Here is a 13,915-nt window from a genome sequence, read left to right as displayed (position 1 = left end):
ACAATCTCTGAAGAGTATTGATAATGGCTGGGTTCACCCGTCTTGTAAAGACGCTGCCCAGAAGAAGGCGATGGCAAACCACTTCTGTAGGAAAGTTTGACAAGAACAATCATGGTCATGGAAAGACCAGATTGCCCATGTCACATGACACAGCATATAACAAATGATAGATTTAGTCCTAGAAAGTGTTCTGCTACCTTTTAATGCTTTTATAACAGTTTATGTGTGGAATCTTAATGTTGATAGTGAAAGTCACATAAAGTTAAATTCACAGAACAAGAGTTATCACATTTCCCCATACTGTCTTTGCAGAAACTCACATCAACAGGGTGGTATCTTCCATTGAAGGTTTGGCACACTTTCATTGCTACCAGCATTCAGTACAGAGGGTGTGATCGCTAAAGCCAGCCTTTAAAGGAACATGCCACACAACAAGGTTGGTGATCTCACTACCGGTGAATGTTGCATGTTGCCCTACTGCTGATATCATTTGGGACCATTCAGTGAAAGGGTTAACAAAAACAAATAGTGTTCTACTCAGATTTCAGTTAATTTTTAACTGCACAGAACTATTATTTTTGAGTAGTGCAAACAAAATACTAGGCCTTAATCTGAAGGATAGTGCTGTGAGGTCCCTATAGTATGTTAACAAAGAAGTGTTGCTCTTCTTTGCATTTTCTAATAGAATGCATATATTTCAATTCCAAAATTGAGTTCCATTGAAATGAATCCATATGTTTAGTGCATACAACGACAGCGATGTATTGATTTGCATTTTTTAACTGATTTGCTACAAGCCCTTTAGAGTCGGGTAAAACGTTTTTGACTCTGTTCAGAGGAGTTAAAGGGAACAATGTGTGTTTACACATGGAAATGTGGTAACTCCCAGTGGTGAACAGGCTCGATGGTTGGTATTTGGGAGTTCTACCATGAAGTTTCTCAGAATATGTCTGTTGTGAGGCGGAACCACTCACCTTCACAATTGAACGGTGGTAAATTCAATGCCCATAACTCTGGCCTCAACAATGCAGCATTCAAATCTACAGTAATTTCCCAACTCCGGAAGAGGACGGGAAGTGTTGGCCTCATGGCATCCATGCTGGAAGAACAGTTGGCTATTGAAGACAAAAATAATTTGAATTTGAAATGTTTGAGGAACAGTATTCAAATTTTCAGATGACGCTGAAAAGGAGGGTAGAGCTCACAATGTCGAGTATTTTATCAAGATCTGAGCAAACAAGAAACATATGTGCATTTTTGGCATCCGCATTATAAAAAGGATATTGAAACCCTGAAGCATTGCAGAAAAGGTTTGCACATGTGCTATAAGATTTGAGGGAAAACGTCAAGCTGGCTGGGTTTGATTTGCTGGGAAGGAAGGCTAAAAGGAAACCACTTCCCCTATGTCAGGATCCACCACTCAGCCAAGGCAAACATTTATAATAAAATTCACTCTTGTGCTCAGTAACTCAGTACAGCTTTGACCATCTGATAGAAGTGTGGTTAGGGATCAGTACATCAAACACTTCTACCAGGAGACAGTGATTCAGCCCCTCTGTGCTTGTGAGATAGGAATCACTCACAGCTGCCATCTTAAAGCACTGGGAAGATAATAACAATGTGGCATCTCTGCAGAATCCCTTAAAACTACTGGCAGAATAAGTGAATATTAGTATCCTCACCTGGGCCAACGTCACCAACTTTGTGATCCCAGCTGAATTCACCAGCCCCGCTCACAAGCCACATCATCTATACAGCCGTCATCAGACTCCCAAAGAAAGGCACTCTGCCACGTTCTGTCACAGCTGGACATTACCACAATATCAAAAAAGTTCTCAAAACCTCTTTGAAAATCAGAATCAGGTTTATTATCACCGGCATGTGACGTGGAATTTGTTAACTTCTCAGCAGCAGTTCAATGCAATACAGAATCTAGCGGAGGAGAAAAATAATAATAATAGTAAAAAATAAACAAGTAAATCAATTACAGTATATGCATACTGAATAGATTTTTAAAAACATGCAAAAACAGAAATACTGTATATTAAAAGAAAGTGAGGTAGTGTCCAAAGTTTCAATGTCCATTTAGGAATCAGTTGGCAGAGAGGAAGAAGCTGTTCCTAAATCACTGAGTGAGTGCCTTCAGGCTTCTGTACCTCCTACCTGATGGTAACAGTGAGAAAAGGGCATGCCCTGGGTGCTGGAGGCCCTTAATAATGGATGCTGCCTTTCTAAGACACCGCTCCTTGAAGATATCCTGGATACTTTGTAGGCTAGTGGACAAGATAGAGCTGACTAGATTTAAAGCCTTCTGCAGCTTCTTTCGGTCCTGTGCAGTAGCCCCTCTGTACCAGACAGTGAGAATGCAGCCTGTCAGAATGCTTTCCACGGTACAACTATAGACGTTTTTGAGTGTATTTGTTGACATACCAAATCTTTTCAAACTCCTAATAAAGTATAGCCACTGTCTTGGCTTCTTTATAACTACATTGGTATGTAGGGACCAGGTTAGATCCTCAGAGATATTGACCTCCAGGAACTTGAAACTGCCCACTCTCTCCACTTCTGATCCCTCTATGAGGATTGATATGTGTTCATTTGTCTTACCCTTCCTGAAGTTCTCAGTCAGCTCTTTCATCTCACTGACATTTAGTACCAGGTTGTTGCTGTGGCACCACTCCACTGGTTGGCATACCTCACTCCTGTAGGCCTTCTTGTCACCACCACTTGGATAATGTGTAATATCCGTCCCAGTTTGTGGAACTTCTTGACCCATTACGCTTGGAATGCAGAAGCAGTATTTAAGGTGACAGTGAAAACCTTGAATCCATTTATTAGAAGCACAGAAACAAGGTAATCGCAGAAGAAATTGTTCATATCTTAAACTACCACACAGTTAAACATCTCTTGTTTCTCCTATCATGGAGCCTGCAGGTCTTACACTGACCTTATTAGCCGACTCATGTTTTCTGCTATCCCTTAGCAATGAAACATAACAAATAGAAACAGAGCAACACACACAAAATGCTGGAGGAACTCAGCCGGCCAGGCAGCGTCTATAGAAAAGAGTACATTTGAGGGTCTCAGTCCTAAAGGTCGATTATACTCTTTTTCATAGATGCTGCCTGGCCTGCTGAGTTCCTCCAGCATTTTGTGTGAGTCACTTAGATTTCCAGATTCTGCAGATTTTCTCTTGCTGGAAATAGAAACAGAAGTTGGTTATATCACCTGTTGAACCTACGTCATTATTCTTTCAGATTGTACCTTATCCTCAGCCTTGAGTCCATTTGCTCTCCTGAGTTCCATACTCTACAAAAGTTCCACACTTTGGATACCTCTAGTATCCAAAATTGAACATCCTCATGAGGTGGGTGAGAGTAAGAGAACTAGAGATCATGGGTTAAGGGTGAAAAGCAACATATTTAAGGGGAACATGAGGGGAAAGCTGTTCACTCCATGTTACACCACCATCAAGAATGCCTACCGTGCAATTCCATGCCACACTTCAGGAAGTCTGATCACCTGGCTGTACTTCTACTCCATGAGTATAGGCAGAGACTGAAGACTGTAGCACCAGTAGTGAGGACCAAGAAAGTATGGAGAAGGGAAGCACAGGAGTGCTACAGGACTGCTTTGAATGGACGGTCTGGACTGTATTCAAGGATTCACCTTTGAATCTGGATGAGTATGCTGCAGTTGTTACTGACTTCACTAAAGCCTGTGTGGACGAGTGTGTGCCTACAAAGACTTGCTGTACATTCCCAAACCAAAAGCAGTAGATGAACCAGGAGGTACTTTGTCTGCTGAAGGCTAGATCTGAGGCATTCAAGGCTGGCGACCTAGACCTGTGCCAGAAAACCAGGTATGACTTGCGGAGGGCTATTTCAAGGGTGAAGAGACAATTTTGAATGAGATTGGAGGCGACATCGGATATACGACAACTCTGGCAGGGTTTGCAAGACATTACTTCCTATAAAGCGAAACCCAACAATATGAATGGCAGCGATGCTTCAGTACCAGAATAAATTAATGCCTTCTATCCCCGTTTTGAAAGGGAGAATATAACTACAGGTGTGAAGATCCCTGCTGCATCTGATGACTGTGATCTCTGTCTCAGAGGCTGATGTTAGACTGTCTTTAAAGAGGGTGAATCCTCGCAAGGCAGAAGGCCCCAATAGAGTACCAGGCAAGGCTCTGAAAACTTGTGCCAACCAACTAGTGGGAGCATCCAAGGACATTTTCAACATCTCACTGCTACGTGCGGAAGTTCGCACTTGCTTCAAAAAGGCAATAATTATACCAGCGCCTAGGAAGAACAATGTGAGCTGTCTTAATGACTATCACCCAGTAGCACTCTCATTGATAGTGGCAAAATGCTTTGAGAAGTTGACCACGACTAGACTGAACTCCTGCCTCAGCAAGGACCTGGACCCACTGCAATTTGCCTATCACCACAATAGGTCAATGGTAGATGCAATCTCAATGGCTCTCCACATGACCTTAAACCACCTGGACAATACAAATACAAATGCTGTACATCGATGATAGCTCAGCATTTAATACCATCATTCCCACAATCCTGATTGATAAGTTGCAGATAAGTTGTATCTCCCTTTGCAATTGGATACTCGACTTCCTAACCGGAAGACCACAGTCTGTGTGGATTGGTGATAATATTTCTTCACTGATGATCAACAGGGGTGCACCTCAGGGGTGTGTGCTTAGCCCACTGCTCTACTCTCTCTATACCCATGGCCGTGTGGCTAGGCACAGCTCAAATACCATCTATAAATTTGCTAATGACACAACCATTGTTGGTAGAATCTCAGATGGAGATGAGAGGGTGTACAGGAGCGAGATATACCAACAAGTGGAGTGGTGTTGCAGCAACAAACTGGCACTCAACGTCAGTAAGATGAAAGAGCTGATTGTAGACTTCAGGGAGGGTAAGACAAAGGAACAGACACCAATCCTCATAGAGGGATCAGAAGTGGAGAGAGTGAGCAGTTTCAAGTTCCTGGGTGTCAAGATCTCTGAAAACCTAACCTGGTCCCAACATATCGATGCGATTATAAAGAAGGCAAGACAGTGGCTATACTTCATTAGGAGTTTGAAGAGATTTGATATGTCAAAAAAAAAAAAAACACCCTAAGACTTCTATTGATGTACCATGGAGAGCATTCTGATGGGCTGCATCACTGTCTGGTTTGGGGTTCGGGGGTGGGGGGGTGGGGGTGTCTACTGCACAGGACCGAAAGAAGCTGCAGAGGGTTGTAAATTTAGTCAGCTCAATCTTGGGTACTATCCTACAAAATACCCAGGACATCCTCAAGGAGCGGTGTCTCAGAAAGGCAGTGTCCTTTATTAAGGAACCCCAGCACTCAGGCATGCCTTTTTCTCACTGTTTTGGTCAGGTAGGAGGTACAGAATCCTGAAGGCACACACTCAACAATTCAGGTACAGCTTCTTCCCCAATTCCTAAATGGACATTGAACCCATGAACACCACCTCGCTTATTTAATATATATTATTTCTGTTTTTGCACAATTTTTAATCTAGTTCATATACATATACTGTAATTTATCTATTTATTCCTTCTATATTATGTATTGCATCGAACTGCTGCTAAGTTAACAAATTTCATGATACATGCCAGTGATAATAAACCTGATTCTGATTCTGACTCAAAGGATGGTGAGAGTGCTTAACGAGCTGCCAACAGATATGGTGGATGTGGGTTTGATTTCTACAGTTAAGAGAAATTTGGACAGGTATGTGGACGGGAGGGGTATGAGGGGGTATGATTTGGGTGCAGGTCGATGGGACTAGGCAGAATAATAATTCAGCATGGACGGGCAGTGTTGAAAGACCCCTTTCTGTGCTGTTGTGTTATATGACTCTAAATAGGCTTTATACTTATCTGATAGAAAACATATAAAGGGACACAGATGAGAGATAGGAAAATGTAACTGGTAAGTGAGGAAATACTTCTGGAATAAGATTACCAGAATGGATCCATTACTGTGGAGTAAATTCAATATAATTCATTATAGTGTAATTCAAAGACTCCACAAGATTGTACCTTAGTCACCAATATACCGACAACTTGTTTGCTGTGAAATGAATCATTATACTAGGCTCTCTGCACAAACTGGATCTTGTCCAGATCTCAGGAAAAACAATCAAGCAGATAAACCACTATTCTTTGTAGCTGGTACCCATTATATTATTTCACTTTTACTCCGAACGTTTAACAGTTGTAAATGCTGAATTCTAATCAGATTTTCTGTCCTCTTACTCATTATGCTTTGTTACAAGACAGACCTGGGAGGAGGGAATAATAATAATTTTGAGGAGGAATAGAATGCAGATTATCAAAGCTTTTTAAAAGCTTAAAGTCTTGTCCATTGTTACCCATGCAACACACGTGGGTGTGAACGAGGTCATTTTGTGAATGGTACTGCATAAATTCTGTCACTACAGTAGAATTGTTTATAACAGTGAATCATAAACCAAGGATAAACATTCTCCAGATTCTCTCTATTTAGGGTAAAGTGCTTTGCTAAAACTGGTATTAAAAGAGACATTAATAAAAGCCAATTTGCTGTTTAGTATATTCAAGAGTGTCCTCAGTACATTAGTATTGCAAATATAGAAATTGATTGAGAGTTGGCATATACTGTTACAGCAGAAATTTTCCAGTCATATTGTGGGCAGAGAGATATTTGAATGCTTGGCAGCCTCGTGTGGTTATACAGTACCAATCTGTACAAAAGGGTTGTTATTTCTTCAGCAAACATCAGAGCAAAGTTGTGTTCATGTTGAATAACTTGTTTGTCCAAGAGCAAGACTTCTTAACATTTAGTCCTTGGTCAGCTTGGTGAGATCCATGAGTAGGTGGGAGATTTGACAATGGATTATGTTTAATAAAATACTTCCACTCATCATTTGAAAGCAAGACTCTTTGTGCAAAGTTTTTGTATGGCACATGCTGCAATTTTGTCCAAAACGATTAAATTTATTGTGCCATTTATACATTTCCAGGAGGTTGTTCCATGTCTTCAATGCCAGAAAGCAAGTGCAGTAATGTCAAACGTCGTACAGGACTATGCTTGACATCACCTGCATATATTCTTCTCCACAATGAATAGCAAATGATTCAGGCTTCATACCCTGAAGAAAGACTAAGCTTTGTGGATTCCTTTGGTGTTGGTTAAAAGGAGATCATTCTTACCAATTTTCCACTCCTTGGGCTCAGGAATGTTTTTCTTAATAATATGCCCTTCAACTGCTTTTTGTGAACATCTAACTCTCAGAGACTTCCTTAGCCAATCCAGTTCTGCCCCACAAAACACTATAATTGATCAGACTACTTCCTAACTCCAATCCAGTTCTCCCTACCATCAACCCATATTTCATCTCCAACAGCTGCAGAGCCAGTGGGTATCATTTTGCACAGTGAGCACAGCAGGTGCGTCTGACATCATGTGTCCTTGATCTGTCTACAGCCTTTGAGAGTCAAATAATTGTCCTTTGCCGTTGAGTCATCCAACCAACCTTACTTGATACCACTTCCATCTCTTCACTCGAAGCCTCAGAATCTCTTGGACTGGCTCTTCCCAGTTCCAAGGATCTATTCTTTGCCCCCTTTCTGATTCACACCAATATAATTTGATGATATTAAGTCATTAGGAAAGAAAAGATGAATTATGAAAGGAAGTTGGCGATTAACATAAAAAAGGATACTAAGAGTTTTTTTAAATATATGAAGAGTAAAAGAGTGACAAGGGTAGATATGGGACCAATTGAAAATGATGCTGGAGTAATTATAATGGATAACAAAGAGACGGCGGAGGAACTGAATGAGTGTTTTGCATCAGTCTTCACAGTGGAAGACATGAGCAATATACCCGATAGCCAGAGGTATCTGGGAATAGAATTAGGTACAGTCAAGATAACTAGAGAGAAAGTGCTTGGGAAGCTAAGTGGACTAAGAATAGTTAAGTCTCCCAGCCCGGATGAGGTGCACCCAAGGGTTCTGAAGGAGGTGGCTTTGGAGATTGTGGAAGCATTGGAAATGATCTTCCAGGAATCAATAGACTCTGGCATGGTTCCGGAGGACTGGAAGGCCGCAAATGTAGTTCCACTATTTAAGAAAGGAAGGAGGCAGCAAAAAGAAAATTACAGACCTATTAGTCTGACATTGGTGGCTGGAAAGATATTGGAGTCAATCCTCAAGGACGAGGTTATGAAATACCTCGAGGTGCATGACAAGATAGGCCAAAGCCAGCATGGTTTCATGAAGGGAAGATCCTGCCTTACCAACTTATTGGAATTTTTTGAGGTAATCTTGAATAAGATTGACAAGGGAGAGGCTGTGGATGTTGTGTATTTGGATTTTCAAAAGGCCTTCGATAAGGTGGCGCATATGAGGCTGCTCAATAAGATGAGAGCCCATGGAATTATAGGAAAGATATTGAAATGGGTGGAGCATTGGCTGATAGGCAGAAAGCAAAGGGTGGGAATAAAGGGATCCTATTCTGATTAGTTGCCAGTTACTAGTGGTGTTCCGCAGGGGTCGGTGTTGGGGCCGCTTCTTTTTACGATGTATATCGATGATTTGGATTATGGATTAAATGGTTTTGTGGCCAAGTTTGCAGATGACACCAAGATAGGTGGAGGAGCAGGAAATGTTGAAGAAATGGAAAGGTTGCAGAGAGATTTAGTCAGTTTAGGAGAGTGGGCAAAGAAATGGCAGATGAGATACAACGTTCACAAATGTACGGTTGTACATTTCGGAGGAAGAAATAATCAGGCAGATTATTATTCAGATGGGGAGAAAATTCAAAAATCGGAAGTGCAAAGGGACTTGGGGGTCCTCGTGCAGGATACCCTAAAGGTTAACCACCAAGTTGGATTGGTGGTAAGGAAAGCGAATGCTATGTTGGCATTCATTTCAAGAGGAATAGTGTATAAGAGTAAGGAGGTGTTGATGAGGCTCTATGGGGCATTAGTGAGACCTTATTTGGAATACTGTGTGCAGTTTTGGGCCCCCTATCTTAGAAAGGATATACTAATGTTGGAGAGAGTTCAGAGAAGATTTACGAGGATGATTCCTGGAATGCAGGGGCTAACATATGAGGGGCGTCTGTCGGCTCTTGGATTGTATTCATTAGAGTATAGAAGAATGAGAGGGGATCTCATAGAAACGTTTCGAATGTTGAAAGGGTTGGACAGAGTAGATGTGGAAAGGTTGTTTCCCTTGGTGGGTGAGTCCAGGACAAGAGGCCATAGTCTTAGAATTAGAGGGTACCCATTTAAAACAGAGATGAGGAGAAATTTTTTTAGCCAGAGGGTCGTGGATTTGTGGAATTCGTTGCCACATACAGCTGTGGAGGCCCGATCATTGAGGGTGTTTAAGGAGGAGATTGACGGGTATCTAATTAGTCGGGGTATCAAGGGATATGGGGAAAAGCCGGAAATTGGAACTAGATGGGTGAATAGTTTAGCTCAAGGGGGAGCTGCGGAGCAGACTCGATGGGCCGAATGGCCTACTTCTGCTCCTTTGTCTTGTGATCTTGTGATATCATCAAAATACACAGCTTCACTTTTGATGTAATTAAGCAATGCCATGATTTTAAAATTCTCGATCTTGTTTTCAGATTTCTCAATCTCCTTGTCCCTATAGCTTTAAACCCCTTTATTGCTTCACCATTTAAAGTTCGTAGACTGACAGAACTTCGAACAGTGTGGCATAGGAACAGGAAGTTTGACCAAAAGTGTTACACTGAACTAAACAAGTGCCCACTAAACTACTCCCTTCTGCATACACAATCTCCTAATCCTTCCATTACATGCCCACTCACTGGCTATATTAGAGTGTGCTGAATGCCCCCATCATGTTATCCTCCACCACCACCCTGTGCAGCGCATTCCAGGCACCCTTCATTCTCTGTGTAAGAAACTTGCTCTGCACAGTTCCTTCGAAGTTACCCACTTTCTCTTTCTGTTATTAGATATTTGAACCCTGGGGAAAAGATGCTGGATGTGCAGTCTATTTTCCCTCTCATAATCCTATAAACCTGCACTGCCATCAGTGCATCACAGTCTGGTGTGGAAACGCTAAAGCCCAGGAACAGAAAAGGCCACAGAAAGTGATTGATACACCTCAGTCCGTCATAGGCAAACCCCTCCTCACCACTGACTACACTTACTTGGAGCACTACCACAAGAAAGCAACATCAATCATCAAGGAGCCTCACCATTCAGGCCATGCCCTCTTCTCGCTACTACCATCAGGCAAGAGGTACAGAAGCCTTAGGTTACACTCCACTAGGTTCAAAAACAGTTATTATCCTCCAGAACCAGCATGGGTAACTTTACTCACCTCAACTCTGAATCTGCACCCACTGGCAGTCGCCTCAGCACTGAACCTGGATCTGAGGCAATGGCCTGTAGCTATTGGGCTCTTGGACCGGCTGCGGTGCTGAACCGGCTTCATGACTCTGGACTTACTTTCAGGGACTCTTCGGAGCATGGTCTGTAGATTGTTTTGCTTGTCTTTTTTATTGGTTGCATGATTTTCTTCTTTCTTTTTTCCACACTAGATGTATGACTATGTGGTGTGGGGTTTTTCATGAATTCTATTGTATTTTGTTTCGTGGCTGCCTACAAGAAGGCGAATCTCGAGGTTGTATATGGTATACACACTTCAGTAATAAATTTACATTGAACTTTTAACTTTGAATTGATTCTACAATCAAGAGACTCACTTCCAAGGATTCTTTACAACTCTTATTCTCGCATTATTCTATTTACACAGCTTTGTCTTCCTTTGAAAACTGATGGTTGTCAATCTTTGTTTGCTCATGTATAGTGTTTGTAAAATTCTATTCTAGGTCTTTATTCAAAATGCCTGCAAGGAAAAGTATCTCAAGATAGTATATGGTAACATATACATATTTTGATAATAAATTTGCTTTGAACTTTGAACTTCTATTAGGTCTGTCTCAGCCTGTCCTGTCCCAGAGAAAACAATCCAGATATGTCCACGAAACAACTTATACTTATTTTCTCATGTCACTTTTTCCTTTTCAGTGTGGCTGAGTTCCTGTCAGAGTCCATGATTGACAACTGCAGCTCAGACTACGGTACCCAGTGAGTGGGTTCTCAGACTCACCGTGCGGCAGGTGCGGCCTTGAAGATGTGCGCCTTCAAAGTGCGGCCCCATGGAGAACCCAGTTCTCACCAATGTTGCTGACTGAAGTGTCACGGGAAACTGAATCACTCGGACTGCATGTGGTGTGTGCTGCTGTGAAGTCTGACATGTCTATCCACTGCCTCCTCTACTGTAAAGATGAAGCCAAACTCAGGTTGGAGGAACAAAACCTTATATTCCGTCTGGGTAGCCTCCAACCTGATGGCATGAACATCGGCTTCTCTAACTTCCGCTAATGCCCCACCTGCCCCTCGTACCCCATCCGTTATTTATTTATATACACACATTCTTTCTCTCACTCTCCTTTTTCTCCCTCTGTCCCTCTGACTATATCCCTCGCCCATCCTCTGGTTCCCCCCCCCCCCGGCTTGTCTTTCTCCCCGGACCTCCTGTCCCATGATCCTCTCATATCCCCTTTGCCAATCACCTGTCCAGCTCTTGGCTCCATCCCTCCCGCTCCTGTCTTCTCCTATCATTTTGGATCTCCCCCTCCCCCTCTCAAATCTCTTACTAGCTCTTCCTTCAGTCAGTCCTGACGAAGGGTCTCGGCCTGAAACATCGACTGTACCTCTTCCTGAGAAGTGGCAGATGAATTTCAACCCAGATAAGTGTGAGGTGGTTCATTTTGGTATGTCAAATATGATGGCAGAATATCGTATTAATGGTAAGGCTTTTGGCAGTGTGGAGGATCAGAGGGATCTTGGGGTCCAAGTCCATAGGACAGAGTCAAAGCTGCTGCGCAGGTTGACTCTGTGGTTAAGGAGGCATACGGTGCATTGGCCTTCATCAACTATGGGATTGAATTTAAGAGCCAAGAGGTAATGTTACAGCTGTATAGGACCCTGGTCAGACCCTACTTGGAGTACTGTGCTCAGTTCTGGTCGCCTCACTACAGGAAGGATGTGGAAACTATAGAAAGAGTACAAAGGAGATTTACAAGGATGTTGCCTGGATTGGGGAGCATGCCTTATGAGAATAGGTTGAGTGAACTTGGCCTTTTCTACTTGGAGCGACGGAGGATGAGAGGTGACCTGATAGAGGTGTATAAGATGATGAGAGGCATTTATCGTGTCGATAGTCAAAGGCTTTTTCCCAGGGCTGAAGTGGCTAACATGAGAGGGCACAGTTTTAAGGTGCTTGGAAGTAGGTACAGAGGGGATGTCAGGGATAAGTTTTTTATATAGAGAGTGGTGAGTGCGTGGAATGGGCTGCTGGGAATGGTAGTGGAGGCGGATACAATAGGCGACTCCTGGACAGGTACATGGAGCTTAGAAAAATAGAGTGCTATAGGTAACCCGAGGTAATTTCTAAAGCAGCGGTCCCCAACCACCGGGGTGCTGACTGGTACCGGGCCACAAGGAAATGATATGAGTCAGCTGCACCTTTCCTCATTCCCTATCATGCACTGTTGAACTTGAACATAGGGTTGCCAACTGTCCCGTATTTGCTTGGACATCCCGTAGATTGGGCTAAATTGGTTTGTCCCATACGGGACTGCCCTTGTCCCGTATTTCCACCACTAAGGTAGAGCGTTCCTATGAAACCATTTGTGCCGAAATGGCGTAAAGTGAAGAAGCAATTACCATTAATTTATATGGGAAAAAATTTTGAGCGTTCCCAGACCCAAAAAATAACCTACCAAATCATACCAAATAACAAATAACACATAAAACCTAAAATAACACTAACGTATAGTAAAAGCAAGAATGATAATGATAAGTACACAGCCTATATAAAGTAGAAATAATGTATGTACAGTGTAGTCGGGAAGATTAATCCAAAACCGATTTGTGGAAAAAAATTGGCACGTACGTGCATGCGCACACAGGTGCCCACGCAAGGCTTCATGGTCATAGTAGTCTTTCTCAGGGTAAACACTAGTGTTCCGTATTTGACTGCTACTTTTGTGCCTTATTTGGGATTCAGAAAGTTGGCAACCCTAACTATAAAAGACATGTTGAGGTGAGTTTAACCCTACTTGAACACCTCCCCCCACCCTCAGTTGGCTGGTCCGCCAAAATATTGTCAATATTAAACTGGTCCGCGGTGCAAAAAAGGTTGGGGACCCCTGTTCTAAAGTAAGTACATGTTCGGCACACCATTGTGGGCCAAAGGGCCTGTATTGTGCTATAGGTTCTCTATGTTTCTATGAAAATGTTTCCTGGATTCAATGGCTTGTCAAATGAAGAGTGTCTGATGGCTCTGTGTCTTGTATTCAGTAGAATTCAGAAGAACTGAGGGGTGACCTCACTGAAACCTATCAAACGATGAAAGGCCTTGACAGAGTGGATGTGGAGAGGATGTCTCCATTGGTAAGGGAGTCTAAGACCAGAAGACACAGCCTCATAATTGAGGGGCATCCCTTTTGAAGAGAGATAAGGAGGAATTAGGAACTTATTTAGCCAGATAGTGGTGAATCTATGGAATTCTTTGCCACAGGTAGCTGAGGAGGCCAAGTCTTTATGTATATTTAATGTAAAGATTGACAGATTCTTGATTGGTCAGGTCATGAAGGGATATGGGGGGAGGGCAGGAGATTGGGGCTGAGACTCAATAGGCCAAAATGGCCTAATTCTGCTCCCATATCCTGTGGTCTTCTGGTCTCCTGAATGACTCACCCAATACTCCGCTCATCTTGAGTTACCCCTGCATCTCCACTCACAACTCTCACTACGCCTGGTCATCTGGTTTCACCGA

Source organism: Mobula birostris, chromosome 4 (genome assembly GCF_030028105.1).
Source record: "Mobula birostris isolate sMobBir1 chromosome 4, sMobBir1.hap1, whole genome shotgun sequence".
Lineage (NCBI taxonomy): Eukaryota > Metazoa > Chordata > Chondrichthyes > Myliobatiformes > Myliobatidae > Mobula > Mobula birostris.
This window is presented reverse-complemented; position numbering follows the sequence as displayed.